This window comes from Mycteria americana, chromosome 4 (assembly GCF_035582795.1).
Source record: "Mycteria americana isolate JAX WOST 10 ecotype Jacksonville Zoo and Gardens chromosome 4, USCA_MyAme_1.0, whole genome shotgun sequence".
NCBI lineage: Eukaryota > Metazoa > Chordata > Aves > Ciconiiformes > Ciconiidae > Mycteria > Mycteria americana.
This window is the reverse complement of record NC_134368.1, coordinates 25241460-25265450: the sequence shown is the minus strand read 5'-3', so window position 1 is coordinate 25265450 and position 23991 is coordinate 25241460.

Sequence of the window (23991 nt, the reverse complement as noted above, 5' to 3'; positions counted from 1 at the left end):
TACCTATCAAGTTAACCCACTGGCAGTTTACTAATCCCTCTTATTTTGCACTTAACTTTGACACTGCAGGGAGGTTTGAAAGGAAAAGGAAGTATGAGAATTTCAAGGTAGAAAATTTCTGAAAACATATTTTTTAAGGATTATTACATTTTGCATCTTGGAGTGGTTTTCTGTAATTTAGTAGTTAGGGGTGCCTGCACACTTCCCCCTCCTTGATCCTCGCCCTGTTCCTGAATGTGTCATTAATTGATTGCTTGTTACTAAATCTGTAATAAACTGCTTCAATCCTGATTTGATTAAAAACACAAAGGTTGAGCATATTTTCCTGTGACAGGTAGCAAACAATGCTTTGCTGTGTGCTTGTGCAGACACCCGTGTGCAACTTTCATTTGCTGCAAAGGCGGAGCAGGTGGCAGGAGCAAGTGGTGATGACAGTGGTCACAAGCTGAGTGACTTTTGTTCGGGGATGTTCTGGTGGCCTTGTAGTCTCATGAGACCTGGTTGAGTGTGCCTTGCCCCAAAGTGGCAGGCACCTGCATGCAATTGCCATTAGCTGTTTCATTGCTCCTTAGCACAGTGGACAGTGTCTGCAAACAAATTAGTACACAGTTTGCATGGCAGAGGCTGTAGAATTTAAGATCCTGAGAGGAGTGAGCAAGACAATACCAGAATTACAACTCTGGACTTCAGAAGAGCATATTCCAGCCTGCTCAGGAAGCTGCTTGGGCTGATCCCATGGGAAGTTTCCCTGGAGGGCAAAGAGGCCCAGGAGAGCTCGCTAATCATTAAGTACACCTCTTCAGGGCACAAGAATTGTCCCTTCCTGTCAAGCAAGCATGGCAGAAGGCAAGCATGGATGAACATGGAGCTCCTGACAGAGCTCAGACATGAAAAGGAAATATACACATGGTGGAAGCAGGGACAGGCTACATGGAAAGGACACAAAGACATTGTCCGCTCATGTAGAAGTGGGGTGAGGAAGGCCAAAGCTCAGCTGGAGCTGACGCTAGCAAAAGAGGTGAAGGGCAGCACAAAAGGTTTCTCTAAGTATATTATCAGAAGAAGGAAGGTTAAGGATGGGGTAAGCCCGTTGCTCAGTGGGGCAGGGGACCTAATGACAAGGGTCAAGGAAAAGGCTAAGATACTCAGTACTTTTTTGCCTCAATTTTGATTGGTAATGCTTGTTCTCTCACCCCTGGGGTCCCTGAGCCTCCAAGCAGAGTGTGTGGGAGTGAAACAGTGCCCACAGTCCAGGAACAAAGAGTTAGGGATCATTTAACCGCCCTGGAGGTATGCAAATTGTGGGACTAGATGGGAGGCATCCAAGGGTGTTGAAGGATCTTGATGATGTCATTGCGAGGCTGCTCTCTGTCATCTTCAAAAGGTCATGGCAATGAGGGAGCTTCCTGATGGGTAAAAAAGGCAGACATCACACCCATCTTCAAGAAGCGCAAGAACGGGGATCCAGGCAGCTACAAGCCAATCAGCCTCACCTCAGTCCCTGTGAGGTTTATGGAGCAAATCCTCTTAGAAGCCATTTCTAAACACAAGAATGATAATAAGGTGATTGGGAGTAAGTGTTTATCAAGGGCAAATCCATGATGACAGGATGGAGTGCACTGTCAGCATGTTTGTGGACAACGTCAGATTGAGTGGAGCAATCACTACAGTGTAGAGCAGGGCTGCTCTTCAGAGGAATCTGGACAGCTTGGAGAAGTGGGCTGAGGGGAACCTCATGGAGATCAGCAAAAGCAAGTGCAAAGTCCTGTAGTTGGGTTGGAATCATCCCATGCAACCGTACAGTCTCGGGGCTGACTGTGTGGGAAGCAGCTCGGTAAAAAAGGTCCTGGGTGTCCTACTGTACAACAAGTTGAACACGAGTTGGCAGTGTGCCCTTGCAGCAAAGGAGGCCAACTGCATCCTGGGCTGTGTTAGCAAGCGTGTAGCCAGCAGGGCCAGGGAAATGATCCTCCCATCTATTTGGCACTTGCTAGACCCTATCTGGAGTACTGCATCTAGTTTTTGGGGTCCCCAGTGCAAGAAGGATATTTACATTCTGGACCGAGTCCAGGAGCGGCCACCAAGATGGCTGAGGGCTGGAGCACAGGGTATATGGGTTGAGTCTGGGGAACTGGGTTTGTTCAGCCTCAAGGAGAGAAGGCTCAGAGGAGACTTTATTGCTGCCTGCTGCTATCTTACTGGAGGATACAGAGGAGATGGAGCCAGACTCTTCCCAGAGGTGCACCGTGATAGGACAAAAAGCAATGGACATAAGTGGGAACATAGGATATTCTAATTAGATATTAGGATTTTTTTCTTTTTATAATAATGATGATCAAATGCTGTAAAAGGTTGTGTGATGTTCAAGACTTGACTGGCCATGGTTATGAGCAACCTGATCTGCTGTAGACCAGGGGGTTGGCACAGTTGACTTCTGGATCACCTTCCAGTCTAAATCATTCTGTGATTCTATGAAACCTGTATGCTGGGTGGGAGAGGGAAGACTTAGGGCTGGAAATATAAAAGATGCAACTAAATAAACAATAGCTGAAGGCATAGCATGATTAAATTTAATTTTTTTCTTTCAACAGCAAATTTTTCAAAATGTTGATTGCAAAAAATAATTTTGAAAGAAATATTTTTGTCTTATTGAAGGTAAATTGGACGAATTTCAATTTAGCATTGCTTTTGCAAATTTCTGTGTTTTCTATTGGCTTTACTTGCCTGAATAATCTTAGGCATTGTATTTTCCAACTTCTGTTTTCTTGCTTTTATTTTTGTTTGGTCTTTCCTTAAAATACACAAAAATCCTTGTTATTTTTATACATAAAAGTTTTTGAACATCTATAGAAAAAATCAATAATGCTTATAATGCCATTGATTATCTGTGGTTAACACTGTACTTTATTTAGCAAAAAATAGAATAACTCAATAATGGGTCATAAGTTCCAAGCTAATTGATCTTCTTTTGTCCAGTGAGATTGCTTTAAACAGTAATCAGTTCTAGCTGTACTTTGAAACATTGAACTGTATCTCTTACATCATCACAAACCATGTGTAAGCAGAGTTACCCAAAGAAAAGGTAACTTTAGTCATTCCATGGCACAGAAAAAGTAACACTAAAGAAATGAGAATTCTTAATGCTACATGGTACTACTGTGGAAGACACTAGTTGAGCAGAAAAGTTTATTTTTGAAACATAACACTCTCTGTCCTGAACACCACACGCAGCTTCATAAGTATAAATTACCTCTCCCCTAATAAGCATCAGGGTCACACTTTACTTGAGATTCTAAATCCATGTCATTATTCTAAAATATGTTTGTGAAGAAAGATTCATTTTCTGTGTAGTGAAGGAGCTTTTAGGGATTGCCTTTAAGTGACTTTGATTAACCTCAACAAGACCTTAAAACACTTCAGTGTTGGAACTTTTCACAAAGGTTTAAGATTTCCATAAATGAATCAAGGGAGAAAAGAATCAGAAAACCATAGCAGCTATGGGGTGATTGTGTAAATTAAAAGAACTGCAAACCTATAATTAATAGAATTATAATCTATTACAAAATTCTTACAAAATGACAATCATAATTATATACTTTTAATCCTTTCTAAATAAAACGGTCCGTTAGGCAAATGTGTTTATATATATATAGGCACATATGTGTGTTTATATGTATCTTTGTGTATATAATTTCTGAACTTTTGATGTGACTTCAAAAAGTTAAAATCTAGCAAAGGAATTAATGAAGGCACATTGATGAACATCAAGTTCACTGAATGTCAAATTGTGTTATTTCCCAAATGTTAAAATAGTACTTAATAGCCTTTGATGCAGCAAAATAAAATAGATGTTTTCTTTGATATGCATGTGCAGAACAAAGATGGCTTTGAAGTCTGTTTTTGTGTATTCCTTTAGCAGCGAAAAACTGACATATGATTGTAAACTTAGATTATTTGAAAGTATGAAAGCACATGAGACTTCAAAGGAAAAGTAGGACAATTTTCTTGACAGAAAAGTAATGCTACCTCTAGTGTCACTGATGTTAATTGACTGTACTTGAACTTCCCCAAGACTTTAGGTGATTAGTTTGTTTAAACTAAAGGGATACTATTGTGAATAGACTTTATAAACCATAAATGATGTAGAGAAATCATAAAATGCAGTTGGCAGAATGAATGATTTACAAGTGCCTTCTGATTCGTTTTAGGTATAGGTAATGTTTGTCAGTACATCTTTGAGAACACCAGCCACCACGGGATAGCAGAATGTAGGTATGTCCCTTTTGAACAGTCTGAAGAGGGACACAGAATTTGATACATCTCCTTGCCTTGATTAGCCTTTTGTGAAGTATGTAAACGGGTATTTGAAAGGATATGTCTCCTCCACAAAGATTAAAAATAACACAGCAAACAAACCTCCCTACTGTTCTGCATTTTTTAGATATGATCCCAAAACTTTCTATTCATTATTTCTACACCTATACTTTGTATTTGGTAATAGAACACATTTTGTTTCAGAAGCCCTTGCTAAACTTTCTGTATGACAGCCAAATGGCTCTTCAGATTCTGTGCCTCTGCAAATTTGTTGCAAATCAGCAACAATTTCACAACTGTTTTATTTACTTTTTGATGACTGATGAAAATATGAAATTTCTTCCACTTCTCTTATGTCTCTACATCCAAAGTCTAAAATCATGTTTCTTTGGAGAACCTTTGCTGTTCTTGCTATCCTGTTCAGTGGCATTAATTATATGCTTATCTTGTGGTTCTCAATCAAATCAATCTGCAACAGAATAAAAGAAATAGCATACCTAAAATGCAGGTTGTGCTAACCTGAAGATTTTCTCTTATTTCCTCCATATACTGGCAAAATATGATTACTCTTTCTGTCCCCTAGAATCTTCCCCAGTATTGTAAGATTTGGTAGGGAACTGGTGACTCACAGATCTCCTCAACCTATACTAGTCTGTCAGGCTACTTCTGTGATGGCCTTGGCAGTGGTGCTGGTGAACATCTGACAGATGATGCAGACTTACTCCTCTGACAGGTAGTGCAGACTTAACTCCCTTCTGCCATCGTCCTTTTTTCTCTCTGCCCTTTCCTGACCTCCCACTTGTGAACACAGCTCCTGCTTTCTCTGTCCCCTATAAACAAAGTCATTACCATTGGCTCAAAGTAGCCTCTCCCCTATCTTACAGATATGGAAATTACTCTCAGTCATAATTCCCAATGGCGATATCCAGGGTCTGAGGCCTGAGTATTCAGTGACTGTCTTGAAGGAGGTTTCCCAGAGTATTCCCAGTCTAAAGTACATGCAGAAGCAAAAATACTCTGGCTATCTTCACTAGTATCAGCTTCATTAGTACTTTCCCAGGCTTCTGAGTAATCTGCAAGGACCAAAATATGCAATTTAGCATGTGAATGCCTAGACTACATCTGTTGTTTTTGAAGACTGAAACATGAAGAATGCTTGGGTAACAGTTCTGCATTAGGAGCTCCTAAGTAATCACAAGCATGAAAGAAGTGGTAGATCAGCATTAGTGATGTGTGATTCTGTTCTGGTTTGCAGCTTAGACTACAGGGTAAAAAGGATCAGGCAAGGGCAGGCAGGGAAAAAAATGAAGGTAGGAGATCATCCCTCACTGCGGTAGGAAAAGTACAGGCTTAATGGTACTTCCTTGAAGCTTCTTCATTTTTCCATTGTATTGCCCTAGAAAATGGTTTGGGCATTTAAGATTAATGGTAGCCAATTTGTTAGGCAGTTAGTGTGTGCAGTGCCACTCCCAGTAGATCCAGTGGTGGATTAATGTACTGACTTCCAAAGGATGCTATGATCAAAGCAAGCTTCTAGTGGTTCAGCAGTATCTAGAACAACAGCTGCTTTAGGATTTTAGTTAAATCCTCTATTTTGAGTGAGCTCACATCCAGCAGGGAGTGAGTAAACTGTGCCTGGAAAAACTCAAAAGTTCAATCAATCTGTGACACAGGTGCCTCTCCAGCCATGACTGGCATGTTGTACAATGACTGTCACTGTCCCTTACTACTGTCCGTATATGGATTCACTTTTATCATGGAGCCTTGTCTTTTCTGCTGGTTGCCTTGCTCCTTGGCAAACCTGCCCAGCTCTAGCCAGATCACTACTGGAGCATGGGTAGTCTGCAGATAAAGGAAATAGCCAGTATGCTTAGAAGAGGGGATGGTCATTTCTTGAGAGGGGGAATGTGTGTCTTAGTGAGTCCGAGGCTGTAGTGGGATGCAGATGAAAGGACAGCCATACAAGGGAAAAGTACACAAAAATGTCGCTGTTTCACTAGGGTCTTACCTTGCAAACACACTACACAACAAAGCAATGAGGTATTTTTTATTTCTGTGGTAAATTGAGATGACAATACAGACACACTTCTAGATACTTATTATTCAGGCTTATTGAATATATGGTGTCTAACAATTTTGTCACTTGTAAAGTAATTTACAAGGAAAATATTCACACATCTTATTACAGCAATTTTGGAACCTTATTTTTATCAGAAATCATATGTCTCTCAGACTCCAAACTTTCAGGCCATGACAGTTTCAAATTTGAATAAGAGAGGTACCTCACTGAATGCAATGGATGCATGGTTTGATAATCTTCTAAAGCTCTAGATTCGCTAATTACAAACCAAAACCAAACCATACCAAACCAAACCCAAAATTAACTCAAAAGAGCACCATCACTAATTTATTTTTAAGCACACAAAACAGACAATGATGCTTTTCATGATCAGGAAAAGAAGCAAAGTATGAGGATACTTAACAGCAGAAAAACCCTAACTCTGTTTCCTGAGGAAACACCTAGTGAAAGTACCCATGCTAATACTGAATGAAACTCCTGTGAGTCAGAATGAAATTTCTGTAGCAAAATGTGGACTCACACATTGAAACACATAAGGATTTGGGGGAAAGGAAAGGAAAGGAAAGGAAAGGAAAGGAAAGGAAAGGAAAGGAAAGGAAAGGAAAGGAAAGGAAAGGAAAGGAAAGGAAAGGAAAGGAAAGGAAAGGAAAGGAAAGGAAAGGAAAGGAAAGGAAAGGAAAGGAAAGGAAAGGAAAGGAAAGGAAAGGAAAGGAAAGGAAAGGAAAGGAAAGGAAAGGAAAGGAAAGGAAAGGAAAGGAAAGGAAAGGGAAGGGAAGGGAAGGGAAGGGAAGGGAAGGGAAGGGAAGGGAAGGAAAGGGAAGGGAAAAGAAAAAAGAAAAAAGAAAAAAGAAAAAAGGAAAAGGAAAAAGAAGAAGAGGAGAAGAAAGAGAAGAGAAGAGAAGAGAAGAGAAGAGAAGAGAAGAGAAGAGAAGAGAAGAGAAAAAAGAAAAGAAAAGAAAAAGAAAAAGAAAAGAGAAGAAAAGAAAAGAGAAGAAAAGAAAAGAAAGGAAAATAAAATAAAATAAAATAAAATAAAATAAAATAAAAGAAAAGAAAAGAAAAGAAAAGAAAAGAAAAGAAAAGAAAAGAGAAAATACCAAAAGCATATTCTTTAGTCTTAAATATTTTAAAACCTTTCATTTCTTTTGAAAGGAAAATGTAAATATAAAGCTAGCTCTTGTGATGAAGGGGAGTGGGGAATAAATGAGGAAGCATTATCAGCTGGTTGTTTTGACCTATGTAGTATATGTACAGGTAGTCGTACACTGTTGCTTTAAGGCATCTAGGGCTACCTGAGACTCCTTAGAGTATCCTAGACATTTGTACATATTACTTTGTCAGACACCTAACAAAACAGTGATTATTTGCATCTGGAAGACTCAGAAAGACATGTATTGTTCTTTTAGTCTTGGTGTAAATACTTCCTTAAACCATTTTTAATTAGTCTTGGTTACTGAGTATTTGAATTTTCCTGTTGAAAGGAACAAGGATACAATTATACTTAAATGAAAGAGTGGAAGAGTGAATCAAGTCCAGAAAAAGTGAATTATGTGACATTTGAAGTATTTTTGTCATTGAATGAGAACTTGTCCAAGAAAATGAAAGTTACATATGGTACAAAGAAGGAAGAAAGTCAAGGTCTACAGTCATAGTTCCTATCCTAGTAAAATATCTTTGTAATAAAAACATGTTGGCAGAAGACCAAGGTTTACATTTTGTTTTAAACTCTTAGAAAATTACTTCAACTTAAAGGTGAAAGATCTCAATGAGACGAAAAGTTAAATAAAAAGATTATGTTATTTTGAATTCTCAATGGAAGCTGTTGTCCTACATAATTTATAGCAAGTTTTTCTTTGATCTTCTGTGTTTACAGAGGGTATTACTAGTGAATGCAAATTTTAATTCTAAAATACTCCCGTTAATTCTACAATTTATACTTACAGTAATTATTTGGATTTAGTTTATCTTGAAGGAATGTTGTAGTAACAAACCAGTCATTAAAAAATAACTTTATGCTTCTACATGTACTTGCAAAATCTGCCTGCAAGGTTTTCATTTCAATATCTGGATCAGATTCTGTAGTTACGAGAAGCTAACTACAGAGTCTGCAGCTAACTGACAATGAAACAGTCACCATTTTAAGCTAGTAAAGTGCTTCATTCTTCATCTTCCTGCCATTTAGGTTTCCACTTATCTACTATCCTTGGGAACTCTGACCTATTGGGCTTACACATTTGTTGCTGTTTTTAAATTACCAGAGCAGTATTCCAGCAGAACAATGAAGCTTGCAGTTGAAAATGTCTAGTTCTACTTGATAAATGAAACAAAAAAAAAATCTTAAAAGAAATAAATACTTTGACCAAGACTTGGCATATGGGCAAGAAAATTCATAAAGTCATATCATTCCATCACTGAGAAGCACAGACTAGTAAATTCCAGAAAGTCCTATTTCCTACAGGCATGTCTGGAAATTTGTCTTAGTTTCCATAGACAGTTATCAGTCAGAGGAAAATCACTGTATCAAAGTACTTAATTTACATCAGAATGTTAACATTAAAGTGAAAGACAATTTGGCGTGTATAAAAGACTGGAGTCTTCAAAAAATTGGATGAGGATTCTGTGCCTTTATTTCAAAGGAGAAAAACCACAATCAGCATTAATGACCCTGTCCATTTTCTAGCTAGTGCAGACTTTCGGTGATTCCTTCTACTCAGATGTCTGGCATGGGTTTTGTCAAGCAGGAAATGTCTAACTTTAAAGGTGCCATTAAAGGAACTGAAACTAAAAGAAAACTAAGTCTTAAGATCCTTTCCCTTTCACTCTTGGTACAGCAGAGTTCTGTCAGGACTCATCCATGCATAGCCCTGCTCAGATGATGATATATGTATGAACAGCCACATCAGTTATAGACTCAATCTACCTCATTACATTGGAGGCCATAAACAGTTCAGCTTCCTTTGTACCTGAAACACATGGAAATTTATGTAGCCAAAAAAGTCTTATAAAGCATATATCTTTGATTTGAAAATTAGAGTTTCAGTCCCTAATCTCCCAAACCTTTATGCATGAGAACACAGTTCTCCTGAATGGACTTTAGACACTACAGCATGGAATATGGGGGACTTCAACCACCCCGACATCTGCTGGAAAAGTAGCACGGCGAGCTGTAGGCAATCCAGGAGACTCCTGGAGTGCACTGAGGATAACTTCTTAAGCAAGCTAATAGACAGCCCTACCCGAGGGGGTGCAATGCTGGACCTGATGGTCACCAATGCAAGTGAGCTCATCAGTGACGTCAAGATTGGAGGCAGCCTAGGCTGCAGTGATCATGCATTGGTGGAGTTCACAGTCCTGAGGGATATGGGACAGGCGAGGAGTATAGTCAGGACCCTAAATTTTAGGAAAGCAAACTTCCAGCTCTTCAAGGAGTTAGTCAGTAGGACCCCCTGGGAAACTGTCCTCAGGGACAAGGGACCAGAACAGAGCTGGCAGATCTTTAAGGATGCTTTCCATAAAGCCCAAGAGCTCTTAGTCCCCAGATGTAGGAAATCAGGCAAGGAAGGGAAGAGACCAGCATGGCTGAATCGAGACCTGCTGGTCAAACTAAAGAGCAAGAGGGAAATGCACAGGCAGTGGAAGCAGGGACGGGAAACCTGGGAAGAGTATAGGGACACTGCCCAGATGTGTAGGGATGGGGTCAGGAAGGCCAAGGTGCAGCTGGAGCTGAACTTGGCAAGGGATGCAAAGAATAATAAGAAGGGCTTCTACAGGTATATCAACCAGAAAAGGAAAGTTAAAGAAAGCTTACCTCCACTGATGAACAAGAATGGTGACCTAGTATCAACAGACGAGAAGGCTGAGGTACTCAAAAACTTTTTTGCTTCAGTCTTCTCTGCAACATGTTGGGGACCAAGGGGGTAAAGCCCCTCCCACGGTAAGGGAAGATCAGGTTCGTGACCACCTGAGGAACCTGAACATATTTAAGTCTATGGGACCTGATGAGATGCATCCCAGAGTCCTGAGGGAACTGGCCAATGTAGTTGCTAAGCCACTCTCCATGATATCTGAAAAGTCATGGCAGTCAGGTGAAGTCCCTGGTGACTGGAAGAAGGGAAACATTGTGCCCATTTTTAAAAAGGGTAGAAAGGAGGGATGCATCTGGGAACTACCGACCTATCAGCCTCACCTCTCTGCCTGGGAAGATTATGGAACAGATCCTCCTAGAAGCTATGCTAGAGCACATGGAGGACAGGGAGGTGATTTGAGACAGCCAGCATGGCTTCACCAAGGGCAAGTCCTGCCTGACCAACCTAGTGACTTTCTACAAGGGAGTTACCACATCAGTGGACAAGGGAAAAGCAATGGATGTCATCTATCTGGACTTCTGTAAAGCTTTTGACACGGTCCCCCACAATACCCTCCTCTCTAAATTGGAGAGATACGGATTTGATGGGTGGACTGTTCAGTTGATAAGGAACTGGTTGAATGGTCGCATCCAGAGGGTAGTGGTCAATGGCCCAATGTCCAGATGGAGATCAGTGACGAGTGGTGTCTCTCAGGGGTCCATACTGGGACCAGTGCTGTTCAGTATTTTCATCAATGATATTGACAGTGAGACAGAGTGCACCCTCAGCAAGTTTGCAGATGACACCAAGCTGAGTGGTGAAGTCGACACGCCAGAAGGACAGGATGTCATCCAGAGGGACCTGGACAAACTGGAGAAGTGAGCCTGTGTGAACCTCATGAGGTTCAACAAGGCCAAATGCAGGGTCCTACACCTGGGTCGGGGCAATCCTCAGTTTCAATACAGGCTGGGGGATGATGTGATCAAGAGTAGCCCTGCGGAAAAGGACTTGGGGGTACTGATGGACAAAAAGCTGGACATGAGCCAACAATGTGCGCTCACAGCCCAGAAGGCCAACTGTATCCTGGGCTGCATCAGAAGAAGCATGGCCAGCAGGTCAAGGGAGGTGATTCTGCCCCTCTACTCTACTCTCGTGAGACCTCACCTGGAGTACTGCGTCCAGCTCTGGAGCCCTCAGCACAAGAAGGACATGGTGCTGTTGGAGTGGGTCCAGAGGAGGGCCATGAAAATGATCTGAGGGCTGGAGCACCTCTCCTATGAGGACAGGCTGAGAGAGTTGGGGTTGTTCAGCCTGGAGAAGAGAAGGCTGCGGGGAGACCTTATAGCAGCCTTCCAGTACTTAAAGGGGGCCTATAGGAAAGACTTTTTAGCAAGGCCTGTTGTGACAGGACAAGGAGCAATGGTTTTAAACTAAGGGAGGGCAGGTTTAGACTGTATTTAAGAAAGAAATTGTTTACAATGAGGGTGGTGAGGCACTGGAACAGGTTGCCCAGAGAAGTTGTGGAGGCCCCATCCCTGGAAACATTCAAGGTCAGGTTGGATGGGGCTCTGAGCAACCTGATCTTGTTAAAGATGTCCCTGCTCTTGCAGGGGAGTTGGACTAGATAACCTTTAAAGGTTATCTTTAAAGGTCCCTTTAAAGGTCCCTTCCAATCCAAAGCATTCTATGATTCTATGATTCTATATCAGACTTCATGTTTGTTCATGGTTGAACAATTATTTGCACAACCTTGAAGAAGAAGCAAAATGCAACAGAACAGGAAAGTAGGAAAACATTTTGGATTCTGCCTGAAAACCTGATTTAATTTATATTTAAAATTTTGTTACAGCATACGACTTTTGGAGATTCATTGGATTTCCCTTTCTAACAAATGAATTATGCTAGTGAAACTGGAGAGAAGAATATTCACATTGTCTGTTAAAGATTTCCTCTGTCTTAACAGGCATTCAGTATCCCTTGTTCTATGCTGGATACATATTTTAAAATATTAATTTCTATAGATAGCTTGCCTTAGTTTTTAAATCGATAGCCCTATTTGCAGATTGCATTTCCTTTTTAGAACTAGATAAAATAAAGCAGGGGAAATACCGATAGCTGATTGTGTATCACTGTCCCAGTTTGCAAATTAGATGTACTCCATCTTTTTCATAAGTAATGAGCACTTGATTCTAACAAAAGAAGTAAATTTTTGCTAGTTGTGAAGAGTAGAATAAGATGTAGTATATGGCCCAAGTATTACAAATAGTGTAACAGTACAACAGAGAGCTAAACTCAGTAAATAGTCCCAAACTGGAACAGTTTAACTCCTCTGGATTTAGATCTCATCAAGACAGTGAGGTGTGACTCCTTCACACCTGCTGAAAATATCTTGGGTGAGGTCTAATTCAGCACAGTCGGATTCCCAGTTCTCCAGCCCTACCACAAGCTGGGCGCTGGAGTCCACGCAGAGGTTCTCTGGAGGCTGCTGTGTTACAGGTTCACACAGTAGGGTCCCAAAGGTGTCTACTAAATGATCAGGTTTGCACTTCAGACTAAAGAGCCTGGAAATACTCACATTGTTTCAAACTTCTGGCCAAAATTTGAGTTAATTGTTTCAGCATTCATTAAACTAGCTTAAAATGTATTCTAGCATAATTTGCATATTTTCTAACCTGGCTATTTACTGCTTTGTCAAGATATAGGCCACAAAGTTTGAGACATTATTTTGGGCACTTTATTGTGTGAAATGCAGGTTTTATTTTTTATTCAGATTAATATACTTAAGCAAATTTCTTACTTTTTGCTAAAAAGTGTGGTATTTTCCAACTCACAGCTGTAACATGGTGCTCACTATCAATAGTCTCTTCTTTTCCATTTCTGGAATCATAAATGTAATGAGTCTTTACGAATACTGTGACAATATTGCCAAAACATCTTATGAAGTATTCTTGTGGTTTTGCTTTAGAAACTGCAGAAGGGGGAAGAAACAATAATAATAAAAATAGGAAGAGGGTTGCATATTTAAAATGCCTGGCAGTTGTCTAGAAATACTCTCCACAGTATGTGGCAGAGATTTAGCATTATGCTGGTGCCAGAACTTTGGTCCTATTTCTCTCTTCTGATAACTCATCCAGGAAGAAGAAATTACTCATATAAGTAGTTTCCAATAAAATTATGGCCTAACAAGTTGCAGCAACCTGATTTGTACCATCTAGTCTTCATAGCTCCCAAAAAGGAATGAGTCTGATAACTATAGCAAGCTTTAGTTATTTTTTTTAGTTGTATTTTTAGTTAGTCTACAGGGCCAATTCTGGTTTTGAGGAGTAGAGGGAAAAGTATTTTTTGAATTTTATTTTTAAGCCATCAGATCAACAGGAAGGGTATGGAAAGCATTGCAAGCCATCATTTGAATGTAAGAAAGCCACTTGAACTAATTTGCATGTTTATATCCATGCAAGGAGTTTTTTTCTTACACCCAACCATCTAAAGCTGGAAACTAATCCAGGTGTGGCCTCAGTGTTGAGCAGAGGAGAGTAATCACTTCTCTTAATGTACAGGGTAAGATTTTGTTGATGCAGCCCAATATGCAATTATATTCCATCACTGCAGCAGTGTATGTTTACTTGTTGACCACCAGAAGCCCCAGCTCCTTTTCTGTGGATGTGCTTGGTATCCAGACACTGGTCCTGCCTATAGCAGTGCATGAGAGTAATCTATCCTGGGTGTGGGACTTTCCATCTGTCCTTACTGAACTTCATGAAGTTCCTGTCAGCCCATTTCTGCAGCCTGTCAAGGACCCTCTGAACAGTAGCTCTACCTTCTAGCATACTGGTTGCTCCCCAGTTTGATGTGATGTTCAAAGTTGTTGCAGGTACCTTTTTTGAAAATAGGCATAACATTTACCTCTTCCCAATCACCATTGACCTTCATGGAATGTCAAGGTCTTTCAAGAGGGATGGAGAGCAGGGCTGCAACTACAATGATTATCTTCCTTAATATCCTTGGATGAATCCTGTCCAGTTCCAAATTATTAATACCAAATAATTTCGTAGACTCTATTCTGCTAGGCCTTGGAAGTAAGTTTCATCATGTCCTATGCTGGGGAAAGTAAATGAGATAAAAACTTAAGAAGTGAGGCTTCCAGGTCCCAGAGGAGAGACACATATGAATTGTGTGATCGAAGTTCAATTTTCATCCTAAAAATAGGATATATATATAGTATGGATTGAAAGAGACACTTGTATAAGACTCTTAGTAAGCATCTTTGTAAATCCTAATGATTATGAAGTGTCTGTTGTGTCTGAAGCAGTAATGTCAAAACTCTGATCTAACATAGAAGAAGCTTTCATCACAAGGCCATGCATTGCTGTTTCTCTCTTCTCTTCAATATTGTGAACTAGACACCTGGTGCAGGAACATGCAATTCGTGGATAGAGGATAGGATCGAGGATAGGACACCCTCATTAAGGGCCAGAGATCTGTCAATATTTCCTGCAGTTTGGCCTAGAAGCTTCCTTGTTGCTGAGACTCTTTCTTCATGGGCCTTCAAGGTGCCCAGGGCTTTCAGGAGTTTTCTGGGTGTGCTGGAGAGAGTGTTGGGTATCCTCTGGTTGTGATACATTTGCCAGGGAATTTACAGTGGAAATTGTTCTTTTGCATCTATCTAAAGATCTTCTTTAAATGAGTTTTAGGAAATAAAGGTTTTTATAGAAACCTTTGCTGATTCTCAAATGAGAAACTTCTCACCTATTTTAAAGGAGACAATATTGTAGTAAGATCCTATGGATCTATTTTTGAAAAATAATTTTAATGAGGATGGGAAACAGCATAAGTATACCTTGTTTTCAGTATGACAGGTTCTAGAAACTGCTAAATTGTCATATTCCTTGAACTGCATTCACAAATGGGATTCAGTGTAACAATATTAACACTATAGGATTAGGTGGCATTCTGCATTTTACGCAGTTATTTCAGGTTTACATTAAATGCAGAGCACTCAGGATAATAAAGAATTAAGAAATGGAAACATGTTCATTTAATGAAACAATCAATATATATATGGCATGTGAATTTAAATTATTAGCAGACATCCAAGCTGGCCTCCCACTTGGCTTGCTGCAGCTGTATATATGAGACAGCTGCATACATTATTATAAATCCTTTTAATTAGTTTTTCTTTAAGGATTTCTGAGGTTACAAGGTAGAAGAAGACCATAGATTAATTGAATCTTTATCCCTCAGCATAAATATCTTAACAGGAACCAAAAAAGATCAGAAATGAGACATGTATAAGAACTGCAGGAATAAAAATTACCAAGGTCGAAAGAGCTAGCACTTGCAAAGTCAGATTGACTAAGTGATCATTTCACAGAGTTAATCAGATTTTGAGACACTCTGATCACTTGTAGTTAGGTATACTGATAAATTTGCAAGACTCCATCTCTGCCAAACTTTACTTCCAGGAATATTGTACATTTCAGGGTTTGCAAGAACAGTTGAGAGAAACTATTTTGCAGTACAGAATAGCAGTTTCTGGGTGGGTAGAAACTCATTGGCACCACGCTATTATGAAGAGTGGCTTAATGAAAGCACAACTGCAGCCCCTCTCTGAGGAGAACAGATTTAAAAAGGACTTTTGTTGCCTTTGTTCACCAGAAGGAGCAGAATCAGCCAATCAATGAACCAGAAACTATATATCTGATTGAAGTTCTGTGTCGGGTCTCTTAAATAATTCCTTCGAACAATAAAAAGCAGCTTAGATCTGGTGAGTGGAAAAACAATCCTTTGATGTCAATCTTTTCTCTTGGATAGATAAGCTTGACTTTTCTAAGTGGCAGGAGGGAGAAGGTAAATTCAGGTTCAAAAATAAGTGTAGCATGTGGCACACTACTAGCTTTTCTGATGATGTTCTACTTAAATAAAAGCAATATTATTTTAAAACATTTCATAAGGTTCCTCTGTTGGTAGTGTAATATAATTATCTTCCTAGATATTTGGAAACCTAGAGATTTATTTGATTAGAATGGCGCTTTCAACTTTAATTAATCTGCTCTACAATACTTTAAGTAATGTATCTATTGTTATAATTATGTTTTTGGGAAGCATCACTTTCTGTCACAAAATAAATCTTGCAGATAGCAGAATGTCATTTTAACCATGAAAGTATGTAGCTAATAAAAGCCAGTCCAGGTTCCAAAATTAAATTTGGGTACTACGATTATTCATCAACAAAGTTCACACATATGCAGAAGTAGAAACCTACAGGAAAGAATTCAAAACTATTTTTCAACCACTTTCAATTATTTTCAAAAACAGCTTTTTTGCTGTTATTAAGATGCTTATCCTAAAAGTCTTTATTGGCTTTGAAAATATGTATGTTAATTCTGAGCATTTTAATTTTCAATTACTGTTTTTGAATCTTTTTTGTAGATGGTTAAGTAATGTAAAATTAACACAAACCTGCATTTTTGAGTGAAATAAAATAATTCAGACTGACTCAACCTGATTATTTTTCCTATTTCTTTCTCCTTCATTATGCCAAAAATGACCACCAAAGCAACATCTCAAAATTTTCAAATCAGCTGCCCCACAAAAAAATACCTCTTTTTACTTGCATTTCAATAAGGGTCCATATTATTTTTTTTTTCTTGAAATAGCGCCAGATAATCATTGTAAAGTGACATAATGCCTTGTGTCAAGCCCTGCTAAAAGGAAGGAAAAAATTGTGATGGATACCATTTTTTTTTTACAATATACTTTGACCAATAAATTTTAAACTGTATTAACAGCAGATGTAGAAAACTGGGTTAGTTTGTTAGTATCCTTTCAATAATTAATTGATAGGATGGTACTAAACTAGTTTAATATGGAAATTGCTTTAGAAGTAACAACTTCAGCATGCCTTTTACTTAAATAGGTAAGTAACAGTACTCTAACTCTTGGACGAGTTCTGATAATCTGTGACTTACTATTGTTATTTAGTCATGTATGCTATGTAATATGTGCTACTTGGAGGCTATTCTAGATCTACAAAAGAATTCTACCTTCCCTTTATTCCTATAAATCAGACCGCCAAAGTCTCTTGGAAAAATCTATGGAAAGTCTAGTTGTATCACACTATTGCAGTAGTCATGCTCTGGATTTTGAGGTGTTTTTTGTAACATGCACCTTTCTTCGTCTCATTCCCCATTCAGCAGTGATTAATTTTCATTTTGCATTTGTTCTTGTTCATACAATAACACCATATAAATTGTATGGTATTGTAATAGTGAATTTTAATTAATGACTTAGTCATTTGAAATTTGATTTCTTCAAATACAGGTTGTACAGGGCTTTTTTTTGTCCAGAGGGGGTGATTTCTCCTTAAAAACCAACCTAATATTAATGAATCTAAGACAGTATTTCACACATCCAGATGTATGATTCAGCATTAATTTTCAGAAGTGGCAGCTTCAAAATAAATTTGAATTCTGAATTCTTTGTTAACAAAATTAAAGTGAAGTCCTAATTTTTAATTGCAGCAATTAGCAGTTAAAAATATGAGTGAAGTCTAAACTTTCTTAACATTAGCATTTCTAATTATCTAATGTCCCATTTTTACTGAGGGTTATATAGCAATTTAATTGCTTTGTAATAACTTGTGAGCTATATTTGCAGAATGATTTTTCTTTACTTCTTTGCTTGATTTACATAATTTTGCATAATGTAGGTTAGGGTTCATGTTCATCTGTAGGGGTTTTTTTAATTCCTTATAATATCAAGAGCTGAGTTAGAAAACTTCAGCTGATTCATGCTTTTTTGTTTGTTTGTTTTATATTACGATCCATATTTGGGCCTATTAATCTTTCACCAAGTTAATTAAATAATAATTTGAATGGAAGAAAAGAAAAAGCAGGGATAAAATATATAGAATTTATATACAGTTTCAGTCTTAATCAGTTGATTTTTGCAAGATAATATATGTTCACATTTTCACATATGGATCTTTGAATTCTCAATGCCCATAAAAACACAAGCTAAGTAGAAGATGCATAAGTTTAAAACTGCAGTTTTACACTTAAGGCTAAAATCTTATGCTTAGGAAAATTTTATAAAGCAAATATATTTTAGAATGTTTCTTCTGAATTGATCTTTATTCTTTTCGCAAATACTTTTGGTGGTAATGACTAAATGATAAACATGCAGATCAGTCTTCTTTTGTATATAGAATCCTCTATGGAGCATTAAAAAAAAGTATTCTACAATGGATGATAATAGGCAATTAAAAATGTGAGAAACTCTACAAGGAAAATTAAGGTGCCTGTGTCCAAATGGCAAATGGAACATTATATGAGGTAGAATATTATGCTGTTCTAACTCGGGGATGGTTACACATTTCGAGATTAATAGCTCCTGAAAAAATTACCTTTTTTGTACAATTTGAAATCACAGAATCATAGAATCATAGAATGGTTTGGGTTGGAAAGGACCTTAAAGATCATCTAGTTCCAAGCCCCCTGCCATGGGCAGGGACACCTTCCACTAGACCAGGTTGCTCAAAGCCCCATCCAACCTGGCCTGGAACACTTCCAGGGACAGGGCATCCACAACTTCTCTGGGCAACCTGTCCCAGTGCCTCACCACCCTCACAGTGAAGAATTTCTTCCTTATAGCTAATCTAAATCCACCCTCTTTCAGTTTAAAGCCATTACCCCTTGTCCTGTCACTGCATGCCCTGGTAAAAAGTCCCTCTCCAGCTTTCTTGTAGGCCCCCTTCAGGTACTGGAAGGCTGCTATAAGGTCTCCCTGGAGCCTTCTCTTCTCCAGGCTGAACAAGCCCAACTCACTCAGCCTGTCTTCATAAGAGAGGTGCTCCTGCCCTCTGGTCATCTTCGTGGCCCTCCTGTGGATGTCCTTCTTATGCTGGGGGCCCCAGAGCTGAACTCAGTACATTCAGCTTTGGCCCTTCCAGTCTTAGTTGCAGTGACATTCTAAACAGCATAGGGAATACACCTCTCCAGTGTTAATTCTTGTATTATTTATAATGGGATGATCCTAAATGCATGCTAACAAGGTTTATATATAACAGCATTTGATGAAATATATTAAACTGATCTAGCTGTGATAAATGGAGCATAAAATGTGCAAGGTAGATATCCTTGAAGTATAACAGATAATACAGTTATTTACTTCTCACCTGCCTCTGCAGAAAGTTTCATCTTAGACACTTTCACATCTTCCTTTGAAGCATCTGGTGGGAGACATCTATACAGCCTGTTATGTTACCCATCTGGATAGCTTTCTGTAACTATAGACGTTTCATACAGATATTGCAGGAGTTGTTGTTTTGTAGGGTCCCCCCCAATTAGAAGTTTGCCAATGAGAGATCTAGGTTGGATAAACACCTGCAATTTTCTGTTTCATCTGTTTTTTCCTCATGGCTAAACTTCATTCATTCATATTTTGGTGATATCCCATTATATTGCTTGCAAAGGAGTAGAGTAAGTTATGTGTTACTTAAATTCCTAGTGTGTATTCAGATTTTGCCAAACTTACTTACTACCTAAAATAGTCCTCCCTCTGTAAAAAGAATTCGAAGATGGTGCCTGTTGGTTTAGCAGTTATGTAGTGATATGGCTCAGCCTGTTTTTCTGGTTAGATGAGCAGCTGAGGGTTACACTGTTTGTTTTTTGTTTGTGTATTTTGTTTAGTTTGGTGGGTTTTTTTCTTTTGTATTGCTATTCATTAAAGAACATTTCTTCTGTGATACAGGACTAGTTGATTTGAAGTCAGTGTAAAGGGAAAAATATTCTTCTGTAATCCCCTGTGCTTACAGAAGGTTTTATAGTGAAATCAGTAATGTGTAGTTAAATTCATGTGAGACTTTACATTGCATGTTCCAGAGTGTGGTATGTTAACACATTTGGGTGTGTTATAAACTACATACAGCAGCTACTGTAATTTCCTCATGTGCCTTCACCATAAATCTGACAAAGATGTTTTACTTTGCTGCTGGGAGATACTTTCTTTGGTTAAGTATGTTGATAATTCCTGTATGCCTTTAATAGAGAAGCTGATATTTTATTTTATTTGACACTTCTGAGTTGATGCACATACATCAAATATAAATTGTGAAGCGATGCAATAAGATAATGAGTTGAGACTCATGAAAGACACAACTTTTTATTTTTCCTTTTTTTTTTCCTTTTTTCCCCTTCAATAATATGATGAATTCTAACAACTGAGATGTGGAATACAATTTTGACATCACTTGTATATAAACCACTAACATGCGTGGACACAAATGTTATGACAATATATTTGTCTATGATACACTCTAACAGTCTCAGCAAACTGAGTGTTTGTTGTTTCTCGTTTGAGCGAGTTCTGCCTCCCCACAGCCACCCCCATTCCCCCAGTAATACTGACTAGCTTTGCAGGAAATGGAAGTAAATGATCTGTATCAATACTTAAACCCAGAAATAATTATATTATTGCAATAAATATGTTGATGCAGGCATCACTGTTGTTAATAAAGAGCAAAATGCAGACAAGAGGTGTTGAGAGTTCATGCATAATCAGTCTCTGGAGGACCTGGCTTTTCCTGTATCTTGTTTGGATTATAAAAATGAAGGGTATTTTGTTTTTTTTCCTATATTGAAAAATACAGAGTATGGCTTTCTCTGTAAAGTATTTTCCAAGTTAAAGGACTAAAAATGTAGTATATAAAAATTAGCTGTTTTAACTAAAAAGTTAAATAATGTGAATTTTATTAACTCAAAAATTAAATAATGAATTTTTGAGAATGCTGTAAAGTATAAAAATATCCTCATTTTAGAGAGGAAAAATGGAGATTTAAAGGCTAGAATTGCAGTATACAAACTCAGCTGGGTAGAGCTGGGGCCAGGAGGGAAGAAAAACAGCTCTTTAAGCATAATATCATACTCCTTATGCTAACACTGCTGAGGTGCTTTAGGGAGCTCACGGAAGGTTTTACTTCACCATGATTAGGAGGAGCTGCATTTTCTTCTGGACTGATGACCCTTAGTAAAGGACAGTAAATGCAAAAAACATAAAAGGCAGTCCTTAACATTTCGGGGATGCTATCTTATGTTTGTCACTTCCACATATCATCTTGTTGAGATCTGTGGCTTGGGCTTAGGAAATAATATTAATGCTCCTGTACACATTTGACCTTCTGTTCTTTGAGTGATTCAAAGAAATCATATGCTGAGAGTCTTGGACAGATGTGGTAAATATCTCTTGCAGGAGATAGAAGTACTATGTGTGGGAGATGCTGTGCTTTCATAAAAGCTGTAAATCCACAGTGCAGATGGTGAGATACAAGTAAAGGTAAAAATGTGCTCTGAACTGTCAGGAGCCTTATTGTTCCTGTTTTTTGAAAAGCAGTATGTGGAATGGCATATAAAGAAATGGTTCATGCCTAGCCCCAGAACTCAGGAATACCTTGCTATTTAAGCCAAGTTTAAGAGAATGAGGTACATACTCTCTGACACAGTGGAGAAGCAGCACTGTTTAAGCAGTTGCTCTTTATCAGCAAAGCAGATTCCAAGGCGCTGACCTGTACCTGTTAGTCAGACTAGCTGAAAAACAGCAGCATGACTTCAATGGATTCAAGAGGAATTTCATCCTGTTTTTAACTAGGACGAAACTGAGAAGTCTGCACATTGTCTAGAAGAACGGTTTGCTTATGAATCCAAATCAGTAGAATAAAATAATAAGTAGCATGGAATTACAAAACTTTCAAAGCAAGGAATTGAAACAGGATACCCTGTATTCCATATGGATAATCTCATCGTTCATTTTGGGCTTATTTTTTTCCCTGTTGTGTCTTCATTGCTTCCTTTCTGTTTTGACAAGAATTTCAATCCAAAACTTGGAGGTATTTTAGTTAATATGTTTTTGAACTTAAGATTTTGTAAAGTAAAAAGTTTTCAGCAGTTTTCTTACGTCTGTTTCTGAGGAAGATAGTGGAAACCCTGTAATTTATGTAGAGTATCTTTTGTTCTAGTTGATTTCCTAACATAGAATTATCTACAATCTAACAGAAATTGATTACATGCCCCTCTCTTCCAAGAAGCAGGAATATAATAGCAATGAAAACCGAAACTGGACTAAGCTTATAACAGCAGCAGTGGTAGCATAATATTAGCATATACTCCTATTTATAATTTATACCACCTGGTATGGTCTGAATATATGCTTTGTTACTTAAGGTTTTCCTGAATACTGCTTTGCTACTTAAACTATTTTACTTCATTCTTATTGTTCTCAATATATTTAGTGCTGAATACATTTCTGTTAAGAAGCTTCTGCAGTCTGGCAAGTAGTATGATATAACATCAGCGCTTTGAACATCGATCGGACAACCAAAGCACTAGGTTCAAAAGACAAAAAGAAGAAAAGATTAGCACATCTAGAAGCAAAATTGATATCATATATCAATAAATCTGATCTGCCTCGTGGATACTGATTCAGAAAGGAAGATCACACAGCTGTGGAATTTGTTTAAAAAGCTTGCCACTCAGCTGATACATATAATAGCTGTTCTTGCGGTGTTCAGATACAGGGGAAAAAATGAAAGCACTTTTGTTTTGCAGACAGGGAATTGAGGAACAGAGGGAATTGCTGAAGTCAATTCTCAAAGCACTTGAACTAATAGTTTTGTAATTGATCAATTTAATTTTAAGGTAGAAAGGATCTTCAGCTTCCTCTGACTAGGTGGGAACTGTGTATTCTTATTTCTAAAAATAAGCTTTTAAAAATATGTGTTCAGGTATATCAACATCCCAGCTTAAAATGTTTCAGACTTCTGAAAATCCGTCTGGGCTTGAACTTCCCCATATGCTTGTCACATGCTTCTGACAAATTAGTGTAATTATGATACCTTGAGTTCACTGTACAATCATGCATACTCCAGGGAGCAGGCCAAGGCTAAAACACTGGACTGTCTTCAGTTCGTTATTTTGCTCTTCAGTGAAGATACACTAATGATAAAAAACCCTAAAAGCACATTCTTTAGTCTTACAGCCAATGTAAAAGCATATTCTTGACATGCCTCTCAAACTGCAACAGGCATTAGATGAGCCAAGTACTGCTAAGTTACCTAGAGAAAAGCATTGCTTTATTCTCACACTGTCCTTTCAATTCACCTGAAAAGATCATATAACTGTTTTCATCAACTACTTTCTAAAAAGACTTCAATGAATTAGGATGTTAAGAATCCTCTATGTGCCGCTATGGATATTACCTTTCCTAAATCTTTCCACATTCATTACTTCTCTTCATGTGAAAGGCACATTTCCTTGGCTTTCTTTTCTCTAATATAAATGGAGAAAAACATGTACATTTTAAAAAGAAGCAGAAGCCTATCAAAAAGAAAACACTCCAGTGCACACAATTCTCCCCTCAGGGACAGGCTGAGGGGAAGAATGAATTGCACATGACAGCTGTTAGGGTTTGGTTTTGTTTAATGCAGTGCAGGCATACACTGGAAAGGGTGGCATCAAAATCCCAAACAAAATGAAACCTATCACTGAGATATCAGGCAGTTGTGTGGAAATTCACATTTCTGTGGTTGTATTATGCCTGTAGATAAGAGTCAGCATCTAATGGCTGCCTTTTTCTTCTTCAGCTGACACAAAATGCTGTATCTTTCTTTTTTTCACCTGCTTATATGCAATGTAATGGCTGGGAGAAAGTCCAAAGATAATATTCTGCACTCTTCACATCTCTTCCTGCAGCACTTACTAC